Source organism: Theropithecus gelada, chromosome 1 (assembly GCF_003255815.1).
Source record: "Theropithecus gelada isolate Dixy chromosome 1, Tgel_1.0, whole genome shotgun sequence".
Taxonomy (NCBI): domain Eukaryota; kingdom Metazoa; phylum Chordata; class Mammalia; order Primates; family Cercopithecidae; genus Theropithecus; species Theropithecus gelada.
In genome coordinates this window covers 90,087,135-90,107,308 of record NC_037668.1, presented here as the reverse complement: position 1 = coordinate 90,107,308, position 20,174 = coordinate 90,087,135, and the positions used below count along the sequence as shown (strand labels likewise).

The window sequence follows — 20,174 nt, the reverse complement described above, 5'->3', positions numbered from 1 at the left end:
CTGAGCTAAAGTGCCTGTGGATGCTGCCAGGCCTGCCCTGGGCTCTCAATGAGAGCCTGGTGCTGTGGTCTGAAAGCTGGTGTCCTCCCAGAATTCATATGTTGATGTCCTAATCCCCAATGTGATGGTATTAGGACATGGAATCTTCGGGAGGTAATTTAGGTCATTAAGGTAGAGCCTTCACAAATGGGATAGTGCCCTTATAAGAGAGAGCTCTGTCAACCCTTCTGCACATAAGGACACTCCAGATGCCAGCAGTCTGCAAGCTGGAAGAGGGACCCCCCCCCTTAGAACCCAGCCATGCTGGCACGCTAATGGTGTTCTCCCAGCCTCCAGAATGGTGAGACATATACACATCTGTTGTTGGGAAGCCACCCACCCTGCGGTAGTTTGTGACAGCAGCCCAGACAGGCTAAACACCTGGTATTCTTCGTGTTATCCTGGAGGTGAGGATTGAAAGCCCCTGGGAGCCCCAAGGGAGGTTCTGGGAGGGTCCCTAAGGGAGGAGATGGAGGAAAAAGATGCAGGAGAATTGGAAGTCAGGGGCCCCTGCTCCTCCACCCCAGCTGCTTAGATTCCAAGTCTAGGTGGGAGGGGACTTAGGAATCTGCTTTGCTCTGCGAGGGTTTGGGGCCTGTGACCTTTTTCCCAGGTCATTGCCTTCTAGACAAGTTACCTGAGGTGCTGAGTTCCCTGGGGAGAGGTGCCCTCGGTGTTCCCTCCCGGGCTTGACTTTGGTAGTGGTGGTTGTGGTGGTGGTAGGAGGAAACCAGAGTTTTCCTTAACCCTCCGTTCTTGGGGTGAGTGTTAGTGGGTGCTGGAAACTGCTCCTTTGAGAGGGCGGCTGGGCTTTTGAGAACGTCAGCCTGGCTAGATTCCCTGTGATTCCTCCTGAGACCAGGATAGTTCTCTCCAGGCTGGATCAGGAGAGAGACCAGGAGCAGGAGCTCCTGGCCCAGGCTTCTGGCTGGTGAGTGAGGAGGGGCGGGGGGTGCAGCTGCTCAGGAGTTTTCTAGCAACCAGCACAGCCTCACTTCAGGGCTCTCTAGAGGATCCTCCCATCCCTGCCTTTGTCCTGACTGCAGAAGGTGCATTTTCTGGCCAGGCAGCGCCCCTGGGCAATAGGAGTGTCATCAGGCCCCTCTCCATGCAGGCGCCTGTGTGAGCCTCTCCAGCTGGCTTTCCTGTTAGCCCCTGGGGAGGGCGGGTCCCCACCGTCATCCATCATAACTGTAGTTATCCTTCCAAAGCAGAGCCTGAATCATGCAGAAAACGCTTTTCCCTGGGGCGCTAGAGACCAGGAGCAAGGCAGAGGTGAATGCTGGTTGCTGGGGCGCAGAGGCCAAGCTGCAACCTGCCACCTGCCAGTCTGATACAGAAGACAAAAAAGGGCATCCTACAGGGTAGGTACGTGGTAAGCAAAGGCACAGGGGCGTTAAGGCAGGCGGTGGGGTGTGAGTGGCATTTGTGAGGGGCAGAGGAATTGGAGATGAGGCTAGAGAGGTATGCTGAGATGGCCTTCAGGGCCTAGCTGGCAGGCACATGGGTGGCATTTGGCTTGCATTTGGGTTTTGTTTGACCTGCATAGCATTTTTTAAAAAAGAAGAATTCAGTCAACATTTAAAAATCAGATTTTACATAAATCCACATGTCTAGCTTCTTTTGAAAAAAAAAAAAATCAGGTCTGGCAACACTAGCCTTGAGTCATTCCCACCATGGCCACACCTGGCTGGAAGGTGAGCAGTGGACCTTCAGGTGATGGCTGAGGTCCCACAGCCAATTGGCTTGTTCAAAATCTCTGCCATAAGCTTACTGTGGAGTTATTACAATGTTCTCAGAATGTTAATGCGTTACAGGGGAGGAGAAAGGAAATTCTAAACTATTCACATTATAGTCCCTTTATCAGATTAGGAAATGAATTTTAACTACTCATCAGGAATTTTCTTTTTTTTTTTTTTTTTTGCAGAGTCTCTTTTTGTCACCCAGGCTGGAGTGCAGTGCTGTGATCTCAGCTCACTGCAACCCCTGCCTCTCGGATTCAAGCCATTCTCCTACCTCAGCCTCCCTCCCAAGTAGCTGGGACTGCAGGTGTGCACCACGACGTCTGGCTAATTTTTGTATTTTTAGTGGGACAGGGTTTCACCATGTTGGCCAGGCTGGTCTGGAACTCCTGACCTTGTGATCTACCTGTCTCAGCCTCCCAAAGTGCTGAGATTACAGGTGTGAGCCACCGTGCCCTGCTCCTCAGGAAAATTTTGATTGTGGGTTGAGAAGCAGTTAGGTGGGGCAAATGGGATGCTTCCTGCATGATGGCCTGGGAAGGAACCTGGAGGAAGTGAAGGTGAGGCCAGGACATCTGGAAGGATGGAATGATGGGTGGGCCCGTTTGCTCTCAGCTACGGTGTCTGGCATCTCTACTGGGGATGACACCAAAACACCCATCCTTGGCAAATATTTATTGCACTGTAAGATGTTTACTACCTTACTTTATTAACCTTTTAAACTTAAAAAAAGGACAGGGTGAAATGTGTGTATGTGTTCGTGTGTTTAATTGGTACAGAAACTAATAGAAAGAGAATTTTTAGGAATAATTTGGAAAAGGAGGAGAGGAAAAGGAAGTATTATCATGTTGTATTATATTATATTACTATTCCTCCAAATGATGTGTATATTGGAGGGGGTGGCCTTTACAATTTGAAAGGCTCTGTGAACACTATTGGGAAATTTTTTATTAAAAATCATTATAAATATCATACTAGTTAGCAGCAAACATTGAGAAATATATAGAGGCAATGAGCTATGATCATGCCACTGCACCTCTGCCTGGGCAACAGGGATAGAGACCCTGTCTAAAAAATAATGATAATAAAAATAAAATAATATGGAAGCAGATAAAGCCAAAAACTATAAACTGTCAAGAACTGGTGGTTAGAGCATATGGACCAGTTTGGAGGAAATTGATCTAGTTTGGCACTATATATATATATGATATATAACTACATATTCTTACGTAGAGCTAGATACATATCCAGATATATTTGGATAGAAAGTTTTTTAAATAAATATGGAGCTTACCAATTGTCCTGCTGTTTTTTCCCCTCATACTCCATCTTGAACATATTGCAAGTCATTATATTATGTCTGGGTCTGAGTAAAGAAAATCTGTGGTCTGGGTGCAGTGACTGACGCCTGTAATCCCAGTGCTTTCAGAGGCTGAGGCAGGAGGATCGCTTGAGGCCAGCAGTTTGAAACCAGCCTGGGCAACATAGTGAAACCCCTGTCTCTACAAAACATTAAAATAAAAATTAGCCAGGCATGGTGGCACATGCCTGTAGTCCCAGCTACTTAGGAGGCTGAGCCAGAAGGATTGCTTGAGGCCAGGAGTTTGAGGCCACAGTGAGCCATGATGGCACCACTGCAACTCCAGCCTGGGCTGCAGAACGGGACCTTGTCTTAAAAAAAGAGAGAGAGAGAGTCTGTAATGGGAAACACTATCAGATAGAAAGAGCTAGTCCTGAATCCCCACTGGGCCCCTCCAAACCTCTACTGCCAATTCTATTAAGTGGAGATAATAATTCTTTCCTTCAAAGGTTCTGCTGAGGGTTGAACAAAATGTGAATGTGTCCAAAGCAGCTTTTCGGGTACTGGGTTATCAGAGCCCATTGCAGCGTCAAGAGAAATCAACCCCTGCTTAACATCTTCCATTCTTTGGATTGTGCATTTTCCTTCCTTCACCACGTTGCAGGAGGGTTCAGAGGGCCAGTGAACCTTGGATGAGTTGTAACTTTCACAATGGAGCTTAAAATACTCCTTTCAATGCTGTGTAACATTAAAATCTCAAGCAGGGCCGGGCACGGTGGCTCACACCTGTACGCCCAGCACTTTGGGAGGCTGAGGCAGGTGGACCACCTTAAGTCAGGAGTTCAAGACCGGCCTGGCCGACATGGCAAAACCCCGTCTCTACTAAAAATACAAAAAAAAATTAGCCGGGCGTGGTGGCAGGTGCCTGTAATCCCAGCTACTTGGGAGGCTGAAGCAGGAGAATTGCTTGAACCCGGGAGGCAGAGGTTGCAGTGAGCCGAGATCATGCCATTTCACTTCAGCCTGGATGACAAAGCGGGACTCCGTCTCAAAAAAGAAAAAAAAAAATCTCAAGCAGTTCCTTAACAGCTGCATTCAGGTTTTGTTTAGGACATTTTCCCTGGAATCACTTTTATTTATTCAGCTGCAGGAAAATTCCTGAAGCCAGGTATGTGGTGTTGTCTGATAGGAAGGCTTTGGCCTGTGCTGGCTCTTGGGGAGGTGGGGGTGCCCTGCTGCCGTAGCAAAGGTCAGCCCCCCTTAGCACAGCGGAGGGGATTCACACCTTGTCTTTGCAAGTGACACCTCCTTCCTGCACCCTCCTTTTCCTTTTTCACATCTCTTCTCCTACTTCCCTCTCTAGATTACAATATTCCCTTTCATTTGGGTATCACTTCTTTAGCAAAGCTCTTGTACTCCCATTATCTCATTGAACCCTCTGGCAAGTCTGTAGACTTAGGACAGTATTAGTAGGTAGCAGATAAGCAGCTGAGGCCCAGAGAAGTTGTGATACGCCTTAAACTCACACAGTATAAATTGGACAAATCTGAGTTAGGATCTGGATTTCCTGGCTCACAAGCCATACTGGTCGCGCTGTATCATATTGCCTCCTTTCTTAATTGTTGGCAGGGATCTCCTGAAAGGGGAAGCTGTTGGCAAGGGGGCAGGTAATCGGCCCCAGTGTTGGCTGGTTGGGAAAGGCTTTTTGGAATGCCTGAGGTTGTTGGGCTTAGTGTCTTAAAGAGACTGGTGGGAGGGAGCAAGTGAAGAGGACAGGGTGGGGCGAGGTGGTTTGGAGGTCACCTGAGGTCAGTGGAGGGGGCAGACAGGAGCAGGGGAACGTAAGGCCCAGTGCAGAGCTAGAACACTGAAGGGGAGAATCCTGGCTTGGAAGCAGGTCCAGGGTCGCCCTTGTCATCACTGGAAGGCTTGTGGGCTTTGTTGACATTTGGTCTCATTTTGGATGTTTGGCCCTTTTCTTGCCCCAGTCAGTGGCACCTCATAAAAATCTGCTTCTGGTACCCCAGTGAGGACCTCTTTCTTAATTCAGGTCACAACTCCCTGGCACTCCGTTCCCATGTCCAACAAATCAAAACTTATCAGTTCTGTTGCTATTCAGATTAACTCCTTTGGTTAAATGGGCCTAAAACATTCATTTAGCCCAAATTTGGTATACGGACCCGCTCTTGACAATAGAAATAGAATTTGAAGGTTCGGGCGCGGTGGCTCATGCCTGTAATCCCAGTACTTTGGGAGGCCAAGGTGGGCAGATCACTTGAGGTCAGGAGATCAAGACCAGCCTGGCCAACATGCTGAAACCCTGTCTCTACCAAAAAATACAAAAATTAACCAGACGTGGTGGTGTGTGCCTGTAGTCCCAGCTACTTGGGAGGCTGAGGCTGGAGAATCGCTTGAACCTGGGAAGCAGAGGTTACAGTGAGCTGGGATTGCGCCATTGCCCTCCAGCCTGAGTGACAGAATGAGAGCCTGTCTTAAAAAAAAGAAAAAAAGAAAAATAATTTGAGATACATTTTAACTTTTCTAGGAGTACATTAAAGAAAATAAAAAGAAAACAGGTGAAATTAATTTTAATATATTTTATTTAACCCAATATATCCAAAATATTATCATTTCGCCATGTGATCCGTACCAAAAAAAGAGAAATTTTACAATTGTTTTTTCATATTCAGTCTTTGAAATTCAAGTGTACTTTACACTTACAGCGCATTTTAATTCAGACTAGCTACATTTCAAGTGCTCAGCAGTTAGTTAACTAACATGTAGTTAGTGGCTACGGTATTGGGCAGCAGAGTTATGAGCCAAGAAGACTTAGTTTGGGATGGGCGGTGGGTGCTTTTGGGCACCTTTGTAATTAGGTGTCTTTGGGTCGGGGGCTGGTCAGCAAACCTCAGCTCTAACACATCATGGCTGCTCGCCCTGTCCTCACCTTTGCACTTGTTGGTATGGATGACATAATGTTGAAAATACCGTCCCTCCTTATTATGCCAACTATCATGCCCTTCTTTGTGCCCTACAATCTCCCTCTCTCAACTCCTTTGACCTTTGTCGGCCCCATTTCTCTGACCCTGCCTTGGGACTGCTGGATCCATTAAATCCGTGCCCTTTGACTTCAGCTGCTACTTGGCATCCTCTATGTGTGTCAGCTGCCTCTCATCCCAGTATCCTCACTGAATTGCAGACCTCATCTACATTTCTCAAGCTCCCAAGTTCATTCACACAGCCCTCAGTCTCAGCTCTCGGCCTCTTCCTACCTGAGAAGATGGAGATCATGTGGCTTAAACTTCCTCGTTCCCACCTTGCTGTTTTTCTCCATCTCTGCTCTCCTCTGCCTCGCCAAAGCGAAACCTTGAAAGCCTTCCCGTCCCACCTCCAGAAACTCTAGCAAACTGGCCATTTGGGTAAAAGCCTTGGACTCTTAAGCCAGAGCTTTTGGCTTCAAATCTTAGATTCTCCTACTGCTAACCTGGATAAACTATTTCACCTCTGTCTTAGTCCATTTGGGCCGCTATTACAAACTACCATAGACTGGGTGGCTCATAAATGTTAATACATTTTACTTCCCACAGTTCTGGAGCCTGGAAGTCCTGGGTCCAAGTGCTGGCAGAGTCCACATCTGGGGGAGAACCCTCTCACTGGTTCATAGACTGTCGTCTTCTTCGGGTTCCTCACTTGGTGGAAGAGGCCAGGGAGCACTCTCGGGACTTTTTTTATAAGGACATTAGCCCCATTCGTCTGCTTTATCTGCCCAAAGCAATACCATCACATTGGGGGTTAGGATTTCAACATAAGATTTTAGAGGGGGCTCAGTCTATAGGCACCTTCTCTTTGCCTAGTCTTCTCGTTGTAAAGTATGACATAAAATAATAAAAGCACCTAGCTCCTAAGGAGTGGTAATGAGTAAATTCAACATGTGTTGCATCTTTTATTTAGTACAGTGCCCGGAGTAAATGTCGATTCCTATGCCACCTCCTGTGTCTTGCATCTAGAAGTCCATTCTTCTCCCTCAGCTTCTTCCCTTAGGCCTGCAAACATGCTCAGAGCTCACCTTGTCCCTCCCTGGAGCTACTGTTCCTTTCTCTCCTGAATTGCACTGGAAAATAGCCAAAGGGTAGCCCATCTGCTGCTTCAACCATCTTGTCAACCCTTGACGCCTGCCTCTTGCTCTGTTGAAACTAAGCCCGAGCCTCACACGGTCTTCAAGTTCCATAGCATCTGACACCATAGAATAGTCTTCTCAAAACTGACCCCCTTTGGGTTTCTGAGCTGCACCCCACCCTGGCTCTTCCTTCTTATCTGTTCCCCATGCATGACTGTCTTCAGGGGTGCTCCTCAGACTCCTCTGCTGGCTCTTGCTTCTCACCACCCGCCATCCCCAACCATGTGGTGATCACACAGAAATGGATGGTTCTTGAATCTACATCTCTAAGCTTCAGGTTTCTCCCTTGTCCCAGGCCTACCTTTCCAACTATCTGTTGGACCACTGTCTCTGAATGAACCCCTTTTTATGGGTGAACCCCTCCTTGAGCACACTCAATGTGCCACAAGGCTGAAAGCTCCGTCATCCTACTCTGAAATGTCTTGTCTCTCATGGTTTTTTTTTTTAACTTCATTGTTGTCCCTGTCACTCTCTAGTTACCCAGGCTTGAAACCCTGGAGTTATCGACACCTCCCTCTCCTTCCTTTTTTTTTTGAGACGGAGTCTCGCTCTGTCACCCAGGCTGGAGTGCAGTGGCCGGATCTCAGCTCACTGCAAGCTCCGCCTCCCAGGTTCACGCCATTCTTCTGCCTCAGCCTCCTGAGTAGCTGGGACTACAGGTGCCCGCCACCACGCCCGGATAATTTTTCGTATTTTTAGTAGAGACGGGGTTTCATTGTGTTAGCCAGGATGGTCTCAGTCTCCTGACCTCGTGATCTGCCTGCCTCGGCCTCCCAAAATGCTGGAATTACAGGCGTGAGCCACTGGGCCCAGCCCCCTCTCCTTCCTATCCAATGCCTAGTCTAAGGTAAGTGCTCAGGAGGTTGCAATGAGCCAAGATCACACCACTGGACTCCAGCCTGGGCAACAGAGTGAGACCTCTTTTCAAAAGATAAATAAACAGGCCAGGCGTGATGGCTCACACCTGTAATCCCAGCACTTTGGGAGGCCAAGGCAGGCAGATCACTTGAGGTCAGGAGTTCGAAACCAGCCTGACCAACATGGAGAAACGCCATCTCTAATAAAAATACAAAATTAGCCAGCCACGGTGGTATATGCCTGTAATCCCAGCAACTTGGTAGGCTGAGGCAGGAGAATCACTTGAACCCGGGAGGCGGAGGTTGCGGTGAGCTGAGATCATGCCATCGCTCTCTAGCCTGGGCAACAAGAACAAAACTCTGTCTGAAAAAAATAAAATAAAATAAATAAATTAAATAAATAAAGTAAGTGCTCAGTAACCGAAGGTTGGAGGATCAGTGAATCCTATCAGGTGCCAAGTGCTTTCTTCCTTGCTTTCTCTCTCGTTAGTCACCTTTCAATCCCCACTGCAGGCACTGTGATAAGCATTTTACATGCCTCATCCCAATTCATCTGTGTAATCCTATAGGGAGGAAACTTTTTTTTTCTTGTGTTACCTATTTGGACACTGGGCTGGCTGGTGGTAGAGGTGGTGGGCACAGTTAGGGAACCTAAACACACACTAGTAAGTGGCAGAGCTGGGATTCAGACCCAGATCCACACACTCCAAAGCCCACACTCTTAATCTTTGTGCTTTCCTGCCACTGTCTGGTCTAGTCTCAGGCTATGCTTTTTTCATAATTTAATAAGCAGTGGGTGCTGAATACCACTCATGTATGTGAGACATTCTTCTGTGCCTGTGTTGTTGGTGTGTTGGTGTTCTATTTACCCTGCTGTTAGCCAGGTTCGTCACTGGTTAATTTCAGTCTGTGTCTGGACCTTTGGTGTTTGCACCTGAAAATCTTGACTGAGCCCAGGTCCCTGCTGTGAAATGCAAGAGCCCAGTAGTAGGAACGTGCACACATTTCCACATAGTGCATATATTTCTCTTTCTCCCAGTCTCCCCATCAGGGAAATGAGAGAGTTGAACTCAGTAACTGCAGGAGCCTGTCCAGCTCTTGTGCTCCTTGAGTCTGTTTCATGTTCTGCTTACCTGGAGCCTACTGTGTTCCCAGCACATGATAGATGCTTTTGCTTTTGGGCAATACTGAGAGAGCACAAAAGGCATTGCCCCAGCTGTCACGGAGCCGAAAGTCAGTCAGGAAGACAAAGCCAACACTCATGAAACTGCCAACCATATAAGACATTATGTAATTATGCCTGCAATTGCAGATTATATGCATTTGTAATGGTTCAGTACAGGAGAAGAAAAGCTTCTGTTCTCTTATAAGAAAATAAATAAATAAAAGGGGCATTTAGGGAAAGGTATTAAGTCTGGCCAGACTGCTTACCAGACTTGCTATTTCCCTCTTGAAATCAGTTGTTCATTCTGTAAATATTTATTGAATGCCTACTAATAGGCCGGTATCTGGGGACATACGCCCCTCATTGCAGTCAGATTTGTATCCAAAACCCAGCTTTCATCTTGTTCCTCCCTGCTTAAGAACCTTTGATGGTTTCCTATTCTAGAAAATAAAATGAGCTGACTTCCAGCCCCTGTCTTCCCCCATCCACTTCCCTGACCCTGCACTCTAGACCAGGATTGCTGGTCATTCTTCAAGCCCACCATACATGTTTTCATCTCTCGCTAGAGAACTGCTTCTCCCATCTGCCTGCTGAATTTTCACTCATCCTTCAACGGCAGCTCAAAAATACCACATCTGTGTTGCTTTTCTGATCCTCTGAGATGCTCCAGCCACACCTCTCTAACACTACATGGGTCCTTGTTTAGGTATCTGCCTCCCATTTTGGACTGTGAGTTCCTTAAAGAAAAGAACCCTGTCTTATTCGTCCATGAGTCCACAGAACCTAGCCCCGTGCCTGAACAAGAATTTCTGATAAATAGATGATTGCACACAATCTGCTGAGGCTGGTCTTTGAAAAGAAGAGGGTCCCTTTTCTTCTTTCCTCAAGTTACTGGGCTATTGAACTTCATGCCTCGTGGCCAGTGAAGGGGACTTGATGGTTGAGAAAGCATTGTGGTCTCTTTCTCTGAGCAGTAGTGGAGGGACTGGAGCCACCGGAGCCTCACTTTTGCCCTGGAGGGGGACTCTCAGCAGCAGCTGAACCCACACACGCCACAGGACTGTGGTGAAGGAGGCATTTGTGTTGGGCTTGGCAGGTGGGAGGCCTTTGTGCCCCAGAGCACAAGTGGGTAAGTATGTCGGACAGGCTGCAGGCTGCACACACATGCCGAGGGGCTGGGCCCAAAAATGCCTTCTGACCTGGGAAGAAAAGGAGGCATTGTGTGCACTGGCAGCACTCCAAGAGAAATATTCCAGTTGTGCTTCTATTTTGAACAGCTCACTCTTTTAAAAAAGAAAAGTCCAGAGGTGAACATCTCTCTCCCACTCCAAAACATCCTGCCTACCAATTTCAAATCAGTTGCTACCCTCAAAATATGAATTAATCCATTATTTCAATAATTCATTAATTCAACTGCTACATCTTTATGAGGCAGCACTGTGGTCAACATTGTACTAAGGACTGGGAAACAGAAGCAAAGAAGACACAGTCCTCATCACTTTAGGCTCTATTCCTGATTGCTTGCTGGGTGTCTAAATCCTTTTGGAACCTGGTCCTGCCCCTTCTCTTGGGCCTGATTTTTCTCTGCTCCTTGGCAATCCTTCCTGGAGGCTTCTGTCTGCCGCTGCCCATTCTCTACCTCTGCACCCCCTGGTCCTGTACTGTGCCATGTTGTGGGGTCATCAGGTACCAGCTCACCACCTTTCCTAGACTCAGGTGGACATGGACAGAACCAGGCTTCAGTCTGGGCCGTGAAGAGCTTGGGCAGTTATCCAGGTATATCGCTCATGCCTGTAATCTCAACACTTTAGGAGGCTGTGGTGGGAGAATCACTTGAGCCAGGAGTTTGAGACCAGCCTGGGGAACATAATGAGAGCCTATGTTTATAAAAGATTTTTAAAAAATTAGCCAGGCGTCATGGCATGCACCTGTGGCCCCAGCTACTCTGGAGGCTGAGGCAGGAGGATCACTTGAACTTAGGAGGTGGAGGCTAGATTGAGCTGTGATTTTAACCACGGTAATCCAGCACTCTGGCCTGGGCAACAGAGCAAGCCCCTGTCTTTAAAAAAAAAAAAAAAAAAATCTTGGGCAGGAATACCTAAATTCATCCCTAGCTCTGCCTTTTACTATCTTTGTGACTATGACCAAGTTACTAAACCTCTCTGAGCTTAGGCTTCCTAATCTGTTAAACAGAAGAAATAATACATAGAGACATAGAGTCTTTGAGAAGAGTAAATAATAATAGTGTAATATTTGGCACAGTGCCTAATATACCACACAGCAACCCTCTATAAATAATAACAAAACAACTGACCATTATTAAGCACTTACTAGTTTCTTCCTTCCCTCAAAAACAACAGCAACCACAGCTTGTATTTCAGTGTCTTCTACATGCCAAGTACTGTATAAAGTATAGGCATGTAGCCATCAGAACAGCCTTATAAAGTGGAGAGTGTTACTTCGTACCCTTTTATAGCTGATGAAGCTGGCTTCAAGGGCTAGAGTGACTTACCCAAGATCACACAGTTTCAAGTGCTGGTGCTAGGAATCATGATTAGGGCTGTTGAGCTCCTTCCCATTCCTCCCCAACCAGACAAATACCCTGACCACACACTTTGCTACTTGGTGCTGGGACCAGCAGATCAGCATCTCTTGAGAGCTTGTTGGAAATGCCAACTATCAGGCCCCATTCCAGACCCACTGAATCAGCATCTGCATGTTTTTTGTTTTTTTTTTTTTTTTTTGAGACGGAGTCTGGCTCTGTCGCCCTGGCTGGAGTGCAGTGGTCGGATCTCAGCTCACTGCAAGCTCCGCCTCCTGGGTTCACGCCATTCTCCCGCCTCAGCCTCCCGAGTAGCTGGGACCACAGGCGCCCGCCACCTCGCCCGGCTAATTTTTTGTATTTTTTAGTAGAGACGGGGTTTCACCGTGTTAGCCAGGATGGTCTCGATCTCCTGACCTCGTGATCCGCCCATCTCGGCCTCCCAAAGTGCTGGGATTACAGGCTTGAGCCACCGCGCCCGGCCAGCATCTGCATGTTAACAAGATCTTCAGGTTATAGGTGTACTACAGTTTAAGAAACACTGAACTACAGTTTACCAAAGATTTTAAAATGTAGGCTAGAACAGTACTTCTCAGACTACCGTGTGCATAAAAATTACCTGGGGGGATGGCTGATTAGAACAGGGATTCCTGTGTTGACTTCAGCAGCAAATATACCAAAATTGGAATGATACAGAGGCGATCAGCATGGCCTCTGCACAAGGAATGACACGAAAATTCATGAAGCATTTCATATTTAAAAAACAAAAAGGCCCACAGATCCCTACCGCAGCGATTCTGATTTTGTATCCATTGCTTATTATTGACAAGGAGAACCATCGTGCTCCCGAGTTAACAAGGAAAGAGCTGTGGATGTCTGCATCAGCCATTCCACCCTCCCCTTGCCCTGCCTAGAGAACAACAGAGAAACGAAATTAATTTGTAACCTAAAACCCTTGTGTCTGCCCTGAAAATATGTCTTTCTAATGGAAAATTTGACAGAGTGTTCCATCTGCAAAGAGCATTTTATATGAAATAGATATCTGTGTAACTCAACTGCTGCTATCTGGTTAAATAGCAATTAAACACCTCAAGACTCCTTGGAACTTTCAAAGATTATTTGAAAAGTAATTGTGTTTTATTGATTAAATCATTTGCAGTGGATTAGAAAGTCACTGGATTTTTTAGCTATTCCTTCACAAGTAAATTGGTCTTATTTAGAGACCTAGCATGTTCCCCCCAACCATATTTATATTTTAATAATCACCTGATGTCTAATAGCATGGCTGGTGGTGGAATTTAATGCTAGATTTGTTCCTTTGCTAAATCCTTCTATCTGGTTCCTTCTCTTTCTATTTAGACTTCCAAAAGCTACTTGCTTCATAGATGGCTACAGAAATAGGACCCAAAGGCAAGGAACACTGTCGTTAAGAGCTGGGTCTCTGGAGTCAGACAAACCTCAATTTGAATTCCAACCCTGCCACTTACTAGATTTGTGCCCCTGAACCTGTGATCTGTGAAAAGGATATAATAGCACCTACCTAGTATGGTCATCGTGAAATTAAATAAGTTAGCATTTGTACGATATAGGACAGTATCTAGCTGGTAATAATAATAATAATTATTATAACAGTATAAGTATTTACTAGTATTATTATTATTATTTCTTGAGATGGAGTCTCACTCTGTCACCTAGGCTAGAGTGCAATGGTGCAATCTCGGCTCGGTGCAACCTCAGCTCACTGTAACCTCCGTCTCCCGGGTTCAAGCTATTTTTCTGCCTCAACCCCCCGAGTAACTGGGACTACATGTGTGGATCACTATACCCGGCTAATTTTTGTATTTTTGGTAGAGACAGGGTTTCACCATGTTGTCCAGGCTGTTCTCAAACTCCTGACCTCAGGTGATCCACCTGCCTCGGCCTCCCAAAGTGCTGGGATTACAGGCATGAGCCATTCAGCCTGGCCTGGTACTAGTATTATTAAACCCCAGTTTTCTAATCTATAAATTGAGTGTACAGGGAATAAAACCATCAACATACGAGTATTAAAAACCTCTTTGCAGCCAGACGTGGTGGCTCATGCCTATAATCCTAACACTTTGGGGAGGCCAAGGCAGGCAGATCACTTGAGCCTAGGAGTTCAAGACCAGCCTGGACAACATGCCAAAACACTGTTTCAAAAATTAGCTGGGCGTGGTGGTGTGCACCTGTAGTCCCAGCTACTCGGGAAACCGAGGCAGAAGGCTCACCTGAGCCCGGGAGATTGAGGTTGCAGTGACCTGTGATCATGCCACTGCACTCCAGACTTGGTGGTCAGAGCGAGACCCTGTCTCAAAAAAAAAAAAAACAAAAACAAAAGTCTGTGCTTTTGGAGCCTTCTAAGTAATTTCCTCATAAGGACACTTCTGGCAGAGCCTGCTTGGCTGTTCTCCCTCCATTATTATGCAGATTGAGGTCATTCAGTGATGAAAAAGCTGTGGACAAATGGAGCCAATATTGGAATTCCCAATGAAGAGGCCAGAGAGAGGCTGGCAGAGGAGGGATGAGTAGATGCCAGAGGCGAGGGAGGTGCGGGAGTGAAGAACCAGGTGGGAGGATTCGCATACGGATGTTGGGGACACACTGCTGCTGGGGCAGTTGCTCTGCTGGAAATAGACACCTAGAACAGCAGAGATGGGAAAGAAAAAATTTAAGACTTTTGCTTTGTGCTAAGAATGCACTTCCCTTTTGGTATTTTCTCTAGAGACTGCAGTGAAGGTTTGGATTGCTTCCAATTAACTTTTTTCTACTTAACTGCTGATTCTTTGAACACAGCCCTGAACTCAGGCTGGGCCATGAGGCAGCATCTTTTTCTGGTTTACAGGGGAGACATGCCCATGCTGTCCCAGGCGCTGAGTAAGGATGGGTCAAGGACTTACCCAGGACAGAGTCAGTACTTAATTGATGTTGGCAACTATTTTTATTGTTATGCGTTATACTTTCCCTGTAGCCAGAGGCAGCAAGCAAAGATCACCAACAGAAGTATGAGCAGTTCTCTGGCACACTTTACCACAATAAAAACTCCATTATTCCACATTTAAACTAGGGACACCGGCCACATTGTTTTTAAAGAAACCATCAATTTCATGTCCTCCAATGTCACACTGAGGACCAGTACATGAAATCTGTAAAGGAAAGCACTGGGTTAGGAGTCTCAAAAGCAGACTCTGACCTTGGCCCTGCTGTATGGGGTGGTATGGATGCAAATGTTGTCCAAGACCCTGTTTTATATTTCTCTTCTCCCGACAGTAGATAATCAGTGGACTGGTTCCCAACAGTAGATAACAGTGGATTACCACCTGCAGGGCCCTGGACTGGTGCCATAAAGGATACCCAGGAGCACAAAAGGGAAACCTTGACTTGAAAGAGCCCATAATCTGGCTGAAAGCCCATGTGAGCAAGGCCAGGTGCAGTGGCTCACTCCTGTAATCCCAGCACTATGGGAGGCCAAGACAGGTGGGTTGCCTGAGTTCAGGACACCAGCCAGGATTGCCTGAGACCAGCCTGGGCAACATGGCGAAACCCTGTCTCTACTAAAAATACAAAACATTAGCTGGGTGTGGTGGCGAGCGCCTATAGTCCCTGTAGCTACTTGGGAGGCTGAGGCAGGAGAATAGCTTGAACCTGGGAGGTGAAGGTTGCAGTGAGCCAAGATGGTGTCACTGCACTGCAGCCTGGGTGACGGAGCAAAACTCCATCTCAAAAAAAAAAAGAAAAGATATGAGCAGAGTCACCAATAAAAGTCTGCCTATGCTATGCTCCAAATGCCCAACCATTCTGTGACACCTTTGAGCTGCTCCATGGGGTGATATAAACCTGGGATGTCAATTTTGGCAACACCTTTTCTTAGTAACTTTGCCCACATTAAAGCAAAACAAAATCCAGGCCACAACAATATATAACCTTCCTTTGTATTACCAGATGGTACACTGAAGGAATCCCACCTCTTTCAAGGGAAAGTTGAAGTTGACAGAAGTTCCTGGTGCTCCTCTTCTCTCCTCGAGTCTTTCTGGTTCATCTCTGATGATACCTGCCCTTCCTCTGGCTGGCATGCTGCCGAGGCTGGGTGGTCACCATCTTTGTTGGACCCACATCACACATGTCCGCTTCTTGTCAGACTGAACTTGCCAGAGGGCTAGGTGGGGCATGGCGAAATAATAACAGCTTTCCTGCCCGAAAATTCTGGAAACATCGCTTTCTCCACCCAGGTGTCTGGGGATCACTTAGCCTCAGTTTGGTTTAAACTGATTTTCCTGAATGTGCAGGCTGTGCGTATTTGAGCCAACAAAAACCTTCCTCCCAACCCAGAAGGCATTTGCCACAGCCCACGCAAGCTCTAAACTGTCTGCACCTGCAACTCGAGCTGTGGCGCCCAGCTGATACCTGCAGAGGCATCTGCTGAATTCTGACCAGCGATGATGCTGCTGGGATGGGAGCTGCCCAGAGAGGGTGGGTGCAGGGGTGCCCCCCTGTGGAGTATCTGTGCCTCCCCTTGAGATGCTTTCACTGAAGTGACCCAGGAGGGAGGAAGTGAAGCTGAATTCCTAGGAAACATTTACTCCGAGTTGTGGTTTCCAAGCCCTTTGGACTGTGGCCCAATTCAGGGGAGCAAAAGACTTTGTGGCCCACTGAGTCCCTTCACTCCCACTTTGCAGTGGGATAGAATTTGGTAGTAACAAAGGATTAAAGGAGAAGAGAAAACTAACCAAAGTGGTAATGCAGCAAATACTCAGCACAACAATCAACAGAAACTCCTAAAAGTAATTTTGTAAGTAATGTAAATTAACAGAATAGAAGCAGTTTAAAACCAAGAGAGTGCCGACGCTGTATTGCAGCCACCAAGGGTCATGGTTGCAAACACCAGAACCTGCTCTAGCAGGCTTGTCTATAATAGAAGAGGAATTTATTAAGGGATATGAAGTAGCTGAACATCACTCTGCCATCTCCCCATAATCAATTGCTGTAAATTCCAGTTTCAATCTTGGGGAGGTGGGTCTTCTGAGAAGGAAATAACCAAGCATAGGAAGGGTGTTCACAAAGTGCTGGGTAGCTGAAAAAAAGCACACAACAAATGTCTTCTGCACTAATAACAAAACGCCCTTCCTGAGAATTGGAATTCCAGCTCTTAGCCTGGGTGCATACACAGGAGTTTTGCTGTATTGTTTGGTGATGGATAATGGTCACCCTTCTTTACAGAATAGAAAATGAATATTCTCAGTAAACTCTTCTAACGCACTAATTTTATTAATGCCAAGGTTTATTAACCCTCAATAACTCACATATTATGTTCCTAGTTCCTTATAAAAATGAATTCCCATGTAATACACTTGCCTGTAAGAACTGAAGAGAATATACATATTTTTGATGCATTTTTTATTCTTTTAGAAACCCTTACTCTCTATCACTGGGCCAGGGACTCTGCTTTGAGAATTGTAGATTCAAAGAATTGAGGCCGGACATGGTGGCTCACACCTGTAATCCCAGCACTTTGGGAAGCCGAGGCAGGTAGATCATCTGAGGTCAGGAGTTCGAGACCAGCCTGGCCAACATGCCAAAACCCCATCTTTACTAAAAATACGAAACAAAATTAGCAGGGTGTGGTGATGCATGCCTGTAATCCCAGCTACTTAGGAGGCTGAGGCAGGAGAATCGCTTGAACCTGGGAGGCAGAGGTTACAGTGAGCCGAGATTGTGCCATTGCACTCCAGCCTGGGCAACAGAGCGACACTTTGTCTCTCTCACACACACACACACAGAAAGAATTGAGACCCATAATAGCAGGGGCATTTCTAGGGCCCTATTAAGAGATCTCTGGGAACTGTGAAAGACCCAGAAGAAGAAAGCTTGATTCTTGCCATCAGGGAGCTTTCAGTCCAGCAAGAAGCATTAGGCAATTATCCAGCGACAAAGGTGGATGGCAGGACAAGATAGGGACCATGAGACAAGTTAGTTAACTTGCCTGAGGTCTCAATATATAGGAAAAGCAGCATTTGAACCCCGGTCTGTTGGATTCCAAAGCTGACTTTTGCCACTACTCTGTCCAGCAGGCTGACAAATCAGTGATCAGCTGATTTCCTTGTGTAGAAGAGGTGATCCAAAACATGTCCAGATATATCAAACTGAGATTTCTGAAGCCTTTCAGTGTTCACCTCCCATTAAAGTAGAGATTTGTCATTCTCAACTGGAGGAAGGCTTTTATAGTTAGAAATTGGATTCCTAATCCCATGTGGCCTCTCATGGATTAAAGAGTAATTATTTACTATAGGATTTCAGAAAATAGAGAAGTATACCCAAATAGGCTCTCCAGATGGCTTCCTGGGGGAGGTGGGGTCTGGTGAGAGGAAAGGGTAGGATTTGAACAATAGGTAATATGGGGAAATAGTGGTCTAGTCAAGTGGCACCATGTAAGGCCAGACATAAAACTTTGAAGGAGAGGCTTACAGTGCAGTTCTTGTGCAGTGAGAACTTGCCATTCCTCCTGTGTGTTGACATGTTTCTAGGGTCATGGTTATTAAGGAAGAAAACACAGAACGGACCCTTGTATGGATTCTATTACCAAGGTACTGTGTGATATTGAAAACAGGGTTAGATTAGGTGACCTGAAAAAATCCTTTTTAGCTCTTGTGAACCTTGAAAACATCATGTTAAGTGAAAGAAGCTAGTCACAAAAGATCACAGTGTTATATGATTCCGTTTATAGGCAATGTCCGTAATTGGCAAATCTATACAGACAGAAAGTAAATTCATGGTTTCCAGGGCGTGGGAGGGAATGGGAAGTGGAGTGAAGGGAATAGGGAATAACTGCTAATGAGTAGGGCATTTCTTTTTGGGGTGGTGAAATGTTCTGAAAATAGATGGTGATCTTTTCAACAAATGGTGGTGGGAAAACTGAATATTCACACACACAAAAAATAAAGTTGTCTGGGTATGATAGCTCACGCCTATAATCCCAGCACTTTGAGAAGCCAAGGTGGGAGGATTGCTTGAGGTCTGGAGTTTGAAACCAGCCTGGGCAACATAGCAAGCCCCCATCTCTACAAAAATTTAAAAATTAGGTGGGGCTGGGCATGGTGGCTCATGCCTGTAATCCCAGCACTTTGGGAGGCCAGGGTGGGTGAATCACTTGAGGTCAGGAGTTCCAGACCAGCCTGACTGACATAGTGAAATCCCATCTCTACTAAAAATACAAGATTAGCCAGGCGTGGTGGTACACACCTATAATCCCAGCTACTTGGGAGGTTGAGGCAGGAGATCACTTGATTCCGGGAGGTGGAGGTTGCAGTGAGCCGAGATCACACCATTGCACTCCAGCCTAGATGACAGGGAGAGACTCTGTCTCAATAACCAAAAAAAAGTTAGGTGGACATGGTGGTACGCACCTGTAGTGCCAGCTACTCAGAAGACTGAGGTGAGAGAATTGCAGAGCCCAGGAGTTTGAGCCTGTGGTGAGCTATGATTGCACCACTGCACTCCAGCCTGGGCAACAGAGTGAGATCCTATCTAAAAAAATTAATTAATTAGTTAAATTATACAAAAGAATGAAGCTGGAAGCTTATCTTATACCATATACAAGATTATTGCAAAATATATCAAGAAGAAATTTTTTGCAAATCGTATGTCTGATAAGAGGTTAATATCCTAAATATGTGAAGAACTTGCACAACACAACAACAACAAACAAACAAACAAGCCAATTCAAAAATGGGTAAAGAACTTGAATAGACATTTCTCCAAAGAAGATATACAAAAACCAATAAGCACATGAAAAAGATAGTCAACACAATTAGTCATTAGGGAAATGCAAATCAAAGCCACAGTGAGATACCAATTCATACCTACTACACCTACCAGGATAGCTATAATTTAAAGCAAACAAACATAAACCAGGTGTTGGTGAGACCATGGAGAGATTGGAATGGCCAGGCATGGTGGCTCTTGCCCGTAATCCTAGCACTTTGGGAGGCCGAGGTGGGCAGATCACTTGAGGTCAGGAGTTCGAGACCAGGCTGGCCAACATGATGAAACCCCATATTTACCAAAAAATAGAAAAATTAGCTGGGCATGGTAGCACGTGCCTGTAGTCTCAGCTACTGAGGAGGCTGAGGTGGGAGAATCACTCAAACCCAGGAGGCGGAGGTTGCAGTGAGCTGAGATTGAGCCACTGCACTCCAGCCTGGGCAACAGAGTGAGACTCCATCTCAAATAAATAAATAAATAAATAAATAAATAAATAAATAAATAGGAACCCTCATGCATCGCTGGTGGGAATGTAAAACAGTGCAACCGCTGTGGGAAACAGTTTGGTGGTTTCTC

The 20,174-nt window shown here is 46.2% G+C and overlaps 1 protein-coding gene and 1 non-coding gene across 3 annotated transcripts in view; both read left to right on the top strand.

Annotated features, from left to right (window-relative positions):
* KANK4 (KN motif and ankyrin repeat domains 4) overlaps window positions 1–20,174 on the top strand; it is a 90,962-nt gene that overhangs the window by 10,071 nt on the left and 60,717 nt on the right. The window lies entirely within an intron of this gene.
* Window positions 12,478–12,582, top strand: LOC112615461. Its single transcript, XR_003117373.1, has one exon. It is a non-coding gene; the product is annotated as a U6 spliceosomal RNA (small nuclear RNA).